The sequence below is a fragment of the Tupaia chinensis genome, unplaced genomic scaffold (assembly GCF_000334495.1).
Source record: "Tupaia chinensis unplaced genomic scaffold, TupChi_1.0 Scaffold139767_1, whole genome shotgun sequence".
Taxonomy (NCBI): Eukaryota; Metazoa; Chordata; class Mammalia; order Scandentia; family Tupaiidae; genus Tupaia; species Tupaia belangeri.
Genome location: NW_006199647.1, coordinates 1,404,233 through 1,411,863, shown reverse-complemented (window position 1 = coordinate 1,411,863; position 7,631 = coordinate 1,404,233). Strand labels below are relative to the sequence as shown.

The window sequence follows — 7,631 nt, the reverse complement described above, 5'->3', positions numbered from 1 at the left end:
GGCCTGGAGTAAGGCCCATGGTGTGGCTGGGGTGACTGGAGGAAACCTTTCATAGTCTCCTCAGCACGGGGTCATCCAGCAGTCTTACCTGGAAGCATATTTTGGGAGAGCGTGGTAGCGTTGAGGGCCAGATGGGTAGGAGTCAGCTCTTCATTGCCTCAATGCCAGAGAGTGTGTGGGTGCAGGGGTGGAGGGCCTTAGTGGGGCCTGGTCACGCCTCAGTCCTTCTCCTCCAGTTCTCCAGCCTGTCCAGATTCTGGGCACGCTCACGCATACCTGGAGTGTTTTTCAAGCTGCCAGGGTTGGATGTAAGCCGGGTGGGCTGCATGGCACCTAGCTTCCTCTGCGGGGGCTGGCAGTCCAGCGGTGAATGCCCGTCATGTGAGCGTTCATCGTGCCGTGACCCCGTGTTAGATTGGCCTCTTTCCTTCAGACTTCAGGTGCCACGATCCTCAGGGAATGGCCTCCCGTTGCTGATGCTACAGCCTCTGGGGTGAGATTAATACCCATCGTCCGACCAGCTGCTAAACGTGGCCGCTATGACCACTAAGGCGACTTCGCTGTGGGCCCGGAATCGGGATTGCGTGGTCTCGGCAGGATTTGCTTGAACTGCACGGTGAGGCGGCGGCCCAGGCAGTATTAAGTCAAGGGTCTCTCCCCGAAGCCCTCCCTCATTTCTGGCATGAGAGTCCCTCCCACCGCCTCCTGCTCCCGTGCTCGGCCTTCCACGAGGGCACGGTGCGTCTCCGCAGGAGCCCACCTATCAGAGCCTTTCGGGAGACGACTGCATGGTGACACTCCTCCTGCCAGCATCTCTCCTGCACGCGGGCCACGCCCCGCACTGACCTCACTGCCGCTCCCTGCTGTGACAGTAGTATGGAGACTTCGCAGTCCGTGTGCAGCTTATGCAGTCAGAGACGTGGAAATTCAGCTAAGAGTTTAAAAGTTTAATTTAAGTTTACATTTTTAAAAATATCAATACGGGGCCAGTCCTTGGCGTGGTGGCTAAGGCTCTGTATCTCACTTGACTGACCGTGTGGTTCAAGTCCCAGCCTCGGCAGCTTGAGGCACAGGCTAGCACCTGTCCATGTGTGCCCAAAGTCCCCAAAGGAGGGAGAGATAGAGCAGGGACAGCAGCGTGGCCGTGCCCTTCGGGGTGGCCGTGCCCTTCGGGGTGGCCGTGCCCTTCGGGGGTGGCCGTGCCCTTCGGGGTGGCCGTGCCCTTCGGGGTGGCCGTGCTTTCTCCCTCCCCCTCTGTCATTTCTCCAGCAACACACGTGCCCTCTCGTGGTCTTTAAAAATCAATATATATTTTCATCGAATTATAAAATCTAAGCATGGAAATGAAAGAATCATTGATTTGGGGGGTTCAAGAGTATTCAAATCATGTAAGTCGGGTCATGAATAATGTTTTAAGTATTCTGCTTTTTATTTCTTTGTCATTTTTAATTTTAAAAATATAGACTAGAAAACTAAAAAATATTTTAACTTTTCTTAATTGTTCAGAAGTCATCCTTTTTAAATTATTTATTTTAATTTTATTTATTACCTTTATTTTTTAATTTAACTAGAAAGAGACTGAGAGAGGAGAAAGCAAGTCTTCAGGTCTGGGACTCGAACCATGGTCAGCCATGGGGGAGTCCAGTGCCTTAGCCACCACACCACCTGCTGGCCCCATGACATCGTCTGTTTTCTAAGATGGCTATTGACAAAGTGACAGTGGGTGTGAGTCCCTGTGACAGCCATGGCTGCAGTGGCCCGGAATAACGTGGATGTAGCCCGCACGGCTGGGTCTGGGTGGTGCACAGAACCGTCTCGCACACCCAGGCCGACTGCAAAGAGCACACTACCTGTTTGTTCAAGCTTGGCTGTTCAGGCCACGCGAACGCCGTGTGAACCGAACGTAACAGGTCTGTGGACAGAGCCCTACGCTCCCTGTGACCAAAACTTAAAAACAAAACACAACACATCATGAGGCGGAGATCAGGTGGGGACAGAGCGCCCTGCAGTCGCATTGCGGTTCCTGCTGGTCGGGCTGCCGGCTGCATAGGCTGTCTCCAGGGTCCCGGCATTGGTGGAGCTTCAGCGACCACAGCCGCTACCCAGCGGTGAGGCGGGGTGGCCGGCCGCGCACTTGTGCAGAGCCGGTGCTGCTGCAGGTAGCGGAGCCACCGGAAGGACGGGGTTGGTGGGCGCTGGTGAGACGCGTGGAAAGCAGGGCCGCAGGCCGGGAGGCCGACGAGGTGCCGACGCGGGGCTCGGCCTCGTCTGTGCCGGCTGTTCTGTTCCCCGACGCGCTTTTTACATTTTGCCTAAAGTCACCGAACACCGGAAGCTGCTTTTGTGCTTCCGAAGTGCCTACTCGCGCGGCCTGTGGCGTCCTTGTGCATGAGCTGCAGGTTGTCGAGAAGCAGGCGGCCTCCCCTGCCCGGCGGAAGTGTCGGTACGTTCTCGGGTGTGCAGCCCCGGACACCGCTGTCTTTGGCCTAACTGGGTATGCTCCGGCGTGCTGGGGCCGAGCGAGAGCTGTCCCGCGGGGGCTCTGAGGAGCACCAGTGTCCGCGCCCACTCAGACAAAGCAGGCCATCCAGGACAGCAGTCCCCACCTTCCTGGCACCAGGGCCAGCCTCATGGAAGACATTCCCTCCACACCGAGAGGTGGGTGGGGGCCCTGCTCCGGGAGGGAGCCCCCCAAGCACTGCACTTCGCAAATCCCCCGGGTCGTTCTCTTGGGCTCCTGGTGCTCAGAACACGCAGCTTCGAAGACGAAAAGTGAGACCTAAGGGACTGATACCCAGAACATGCGAGGACTAAACTTGGCAGTGGGAGAAAAGAGGGAGACAAAACCCAGACGAGAAATGACGGGCGGCCCAGATTAACAGTTCTCAGAACACAGGCAGATGCCAGCTCGGAAGCGGGGCGTCGGCCTGGTCATCGGGGACGTGCAGTCAGCATCACAGGGGGGCACGTTGCGGTGAGGAGACAGCGAGGACGATGGCAGGTGGGGCGTTCCCGTGCCACTGAGGGCACTGGGGTACCTCCAGTAGTCGGGTAACGGACAGTTCCTCGCGTTCACCTGGGGCCTAGAGGGAGGCGGTGTGGCCAGCTCAGAACAGTCATGCGCGTTCCCGGCATGCCACGTACTTAGACAATAAGCGGGGTTAGCTAGGAGGCATAGGCTACCGTACACGGTCATCCCGAAAGGGTTGACTGGCCGCCAGCGGTTTTATGCTGCCCGAAAGGCAACTTTGCGGACATGCGCAGTACCATCCCAAGTTTAAACGCTGGGTACTTCTTGAGGATTTAGGGTAGTCACTGAAAGGCCGTCTTCCAGCCTGGTGGCTAGGGAGCGGGCCTGGGAAACAGGTGTGCTTTCAGGATCCCGAGAGGATGGAGAAATGGGGACGAGAGTTCCGTGTGACGGTGCCCCGCTGGGGATGCTGTCTCCCTCTTCATCCTGCACCCTCTGGAAATTAAATAAAAATGTGCCCAGAGCTTCAGGCAGAAAACCATTCGGAACTGGAAAAGAGCTCGCGCCTCAGAGGGGCTGCTGTCCCTTCGCAGTGGAGCGGGCGGGTGCAGCCTGTGAGCACCGAGCGAGGGCAAAGCGCAGCCACCTTGTCACGGGGAGAAAGGAAAGGGACAAACGAAGACCTGGCCTCCGCCCCTGTGAAGCGCACAGACAAGCGTGGCGGCTGACGGGGGCAGACGTCTGGGGATGCACTGAAGCCGGTGGCCAACGGTCCGTCCACTCACGACAGCCCCCGCCCCCTGCCGCACCCTCCCTCAGGCTGACGTGCTCCAGGTGACAGTGTCCAAGCTCCCCAGAGCCAGGTCTCCTCCCTGGGCTGCCCTGGTCCCATGGTTTGCCACCTCGTAGGGAGACATTCTGCCCCTCCTTCAGAGGAGGCCCGCCGCCCCTGCAGACGTCCCCGCTGCTGCCTGGCTCTCTGCCCAGACACCCAGTGGCTCCCGTGTACACAGCCTGCCGTCCGGCTCTCCCTGCTCTGCCCAGCAAGCCCCGGAAGTTCACACCGACCCCATTCCCGTGCAGGCCGTGTGCCCAGCACTGTGGGTACCTGTAGAGAGGTGCCCGGTAGCATTTGCGGATTAGTTAGTGAGGCTCTCGCTGCCTTCTTTGCACAATCCCGGACCTCGCCGGCTCGCCTTAGCAGCCCGAGGCCGCCAGGGGAGAGCCCTGCGGGTGTTCCTGGGTGAGAGGGCCTGCCCTCCCCCGGTGCGCCCCTCCTCGCTGGAAGCCTGGCAGCCTCCACAGGAAGGGCACTGCTCTGCACGCCGCCGTCTCGGGCAAGGACTTGAGGGTGGGAGAGAGGCAGGCTTGTTTTGAAGCCAGGCCTGTATTAGCCATGTATCAGTAAGTCCTGTTTCGAGTTTACTTTTCTGTAAGAGGCAGTAGATTTGTCTTCTAAGAATGGCGTGCTGGGGTTGGGGCCGGGAGCTCAGGGAGCCAGTGCTGTGGCGGTTGGGGCAGCTGAACCCCACGTGACAGGCCTGAGCATGTGTGGGCATGCCGAAGAGCCCCAGAGGAGAATGGAGGAGAAGGGATTGCACGGCCATCACCTCCCGGGGGCGATTTCTCACTTTCCCTCTCTGTCTTGGGCAGGTACCCATATATTTAGCAAAGAAAAGAAAAGAAAAGAAAAGAAAAGAAAAGAAAAGAAAAGAAAAGAAAAGAAAAGAAAAGAAAAGGAAAGGAAGGAAAGGCTGATGTAGGTGGGGCTGGGTGGCAGTGCAGTGTGCCCAGCTGGCCCCACTGGGAAGGGCCTGGGTGTGCACCCTGGGGCCTTCCTGGGCTCACCAGGACGAGCATGCATGCCTGTGACCCAGAAACCGCCAAGGCGGATGTGCGCGGGGATGGGGCATTCTATCAACCAGGGGGATCATCCCAGCTCGCGCAGAATCCTGACTCGTGCTGGGACTCAGACGCCCACTTTAGTGACTTGTAAACCCGAAGCCTGAAGTTCTCTTCATTTCCAGAGTTCTCAGGAAACCAAAACATTCGTCTCCTATTCCTGCCCTACCAGAACTCGGACGGTAAGGTTTCCAGAGCTGCTTCTCCCCCGCCCAACTCCGGTGCGCGGTGCTTAGAGCCGTGGCACCCTCTGCCATCACCAGGGGTGGGGGAGGGAGGGCCGCGGCGTGGTGCAGGAGTTCCACGGCGTTGTACCAGCGACCTAGTGGACAGCTGGGCATTTCCCGGGCTGATTCTTCTCCACCGCTGCCTTCCTGGTGCTTCTGAGCCATGCTGTTCTCCGCGCTATCAGAGCACAGGGACACACAACCGTCCTCTCTGTGCTGTGTTAGGGGACGGGGACACACAGCGGTCCTCTCTGTGCTGTTAGGGGACGGGGACACACTGCAGTCCTCTCTGTGCTGTTAGGGGACAAGGACACACTGCGGTCCTCTCTGTGCTGTTAGGGGACGGGGACACACCACAGTCCTCTCCATGCTGTTAGGGGACAAGGACACACTGCGGTCCTCTCTGTGCTGTTAGGGGACGGGGACACACCGCGGTCCTCTCTGTGCTGTTAGGGGACGGGGACACACTGCAGTCCTCTCTGTGCTGTTAGGGGACAGGGACACACTGCAGTCCTCTCTGTGCTGTTAGGGGACAGGGACACACTGCGGTCCTCTCTGTGCTGTTAGGGGACAGGGACACACTGCGGTCCTCTCTGTGCTGTTAGGGGACGGGGACACACCACAGTCCTCTCCATGCTGTGAGGCGACAGGGACACATGGCCGTCCTCTCTGTGCTGTTAGGGGACGGGGATACACCGCGGTCCTCTCCATGCTGTGAGGGGACAGGGACACACCGTGGTCCTCCCCGTGCTATTAGGGCGTGGACATGCAGTGACTGTCAGCTGTCGACTGCTTCGATGGCCTGGATGTGCAGTGTAGAAACGCATTCGCACGTGAAGGCCTGAAACAAACCTGAGACTCGCAGGAAGGCGCTGACCTCGTGCCAGCGACTCCCAGGGTGGACGTTCAGGGCAGTCACCGGGTGCAGCTGGCAGGCCGCGGCGTGCTCGGGTAAACACACGAGCCCCTGTGAACTGACGGAGGCTGCCTCGCTGGCCCGTCTTCCAGTTGAGAGTCCAGTCCTGACCGCTCCTGAGTCCAGAGATGCGGCCACGGTCAGCTAGGACCTGAGCAGGCCTCGCCTGGCTGGAGAGCAGGCTCCGTGAGACCGCAGCTTTACACGGGCGCCGGTACCCAGCGGCCGTCTCACTGAAGTTAAACTGGTACCTGCACGACCTTGACCCTCGATGGCTCCTGGAGCTTAAGTATGGAAGTGCAGGGCTGCGGTTACACCCTGCTGCTGCAGAGGGGTGTCCAGCACCAGAGAAGGCCCCAGCCACTAATGATGTTGAGGAGCGCCTGGGGCCAGCAGGTGGTATGGCCGCTAAGATGCTGGATTCCTGTACGACTGACCGCAGTTCGAGCCCTGCACTAGCAGCTTGAAAATCATGCTGAGTGCGTGTGTGTGCATGTTCCAAATCCCAGAAGAATGGAGGAGAAGGGATTGCAGTGTGGCCATCGCCCCCAGGGGTGATTTCTCACTTTTCTTCTTTGTCTTTCTGGCAAGTACATGTGCCTTATAGCAAAAACCTAAAATAATAATTATTTGGAAACTAAGAAACCAAGTCAACACTTAGAATTGAAATATCTAAAAATTGCCCTAATCCCAAGAAATAGGAACTTGTGGAACTAGGGCCCAGCCGTGGTGGTGGCTGTGCCCTGCAGGCCCAGGCGCCGCTCGAGGTCCTCCCTCCAGGCCGGGCATGGCTGTGTGCACCTGCGGTCTCGGGGACACAGGGAGGCAGAGGCAGGAGAAGCTCGAGCTCCAGACTGACCTGGTGATGTGGAGAGACCTGAGAGACAGCCAGGTATGGGGACAGTGCTACCGTCCAGGTGGCCAGCCAAGGCCAGAGAGGACCACAGCGAGACCCTGACTTGGAAGCCAGCGGCGGGGCAGTGTCCAGCCCGGTGTGGCCCAGCATGTGTGGGGAGCACCCAGGAGCAGGGTTTCTGCCCGCCCAGCACAGGAACCGTTCACAGTAACTGGGCTGACACCCACCTCCACTGCACGGTTAGGGTTGGGAGACTCCGTGGCCTACAGGCCCGCCAGGACCACGTCTAAGGAGGTTCTGTGTGGTTCCTGGGAGGGCTCCCTAAGCCGGCCTTCCCTGCTCTCACGTTGCGGCCCTTTGTGTGTGGTGGCGGGTCCTCCCAACACCGAGTAGCTCGTGGTGCCTGACGCTGGCTCAGACCGTGCGGGGAATTGAAGGGCTCCCTTCACTGTTCCTGGTGCAGCCCTGGCTGGGGCTGATCCCGGAGCAAGGGTAGGCGGAAGGGCAGGGAAGGGAGGTGGCTCTGTGGGGCTGCTCAGCTGGGCCTCGTTCCCCCAGGCCTCCCAGGCTTCTCATGCTGGAGGGCGCTGGCAACGGCCCGCACCCAGTAACCGTGTGGTCAGGCACCATGTCAGGGGCCTCTGGCCCTTCTCTGATTTGCCAGTGGGCTTAGTTTTTGTCCCTCACTTTGCTGACTGGCTTCGGGTCCCTACGGAAGTCACTTAGGCCCCAGGACCCCGCCGTGGCAGTTATGCAGGG

General features: G+C 59.1%; 1 protein-coding gene across 3 annotated transcripts in view; it reads left to right on the top strand.

Annotated features, from left to right (window-relative positions):
• The window catches only part of ELOVL6 (ELOVL fatty acid elongase 6), a 98,143-nt gene that overhangs the window by 43,638 nt on the left and 46,874 nt on the right, over positions 1–7,631 (top strand). The window contains exon 1 of one of the 3 annotated variants that reach the window (XM_027765822.1): positions 4,929–5,055. The exons of the other annotated variants lie outside the window; for them this stretch is intronic. The gene's annotated coding sequence lies outside the window, so the exon portion shown is untranslated. Of the gene's footprint in view, positions 1–4,928; positions 5,056–7,631 lie in introns of those variants that run through there. 3 annotated transcript variants of the gene reach the window in all.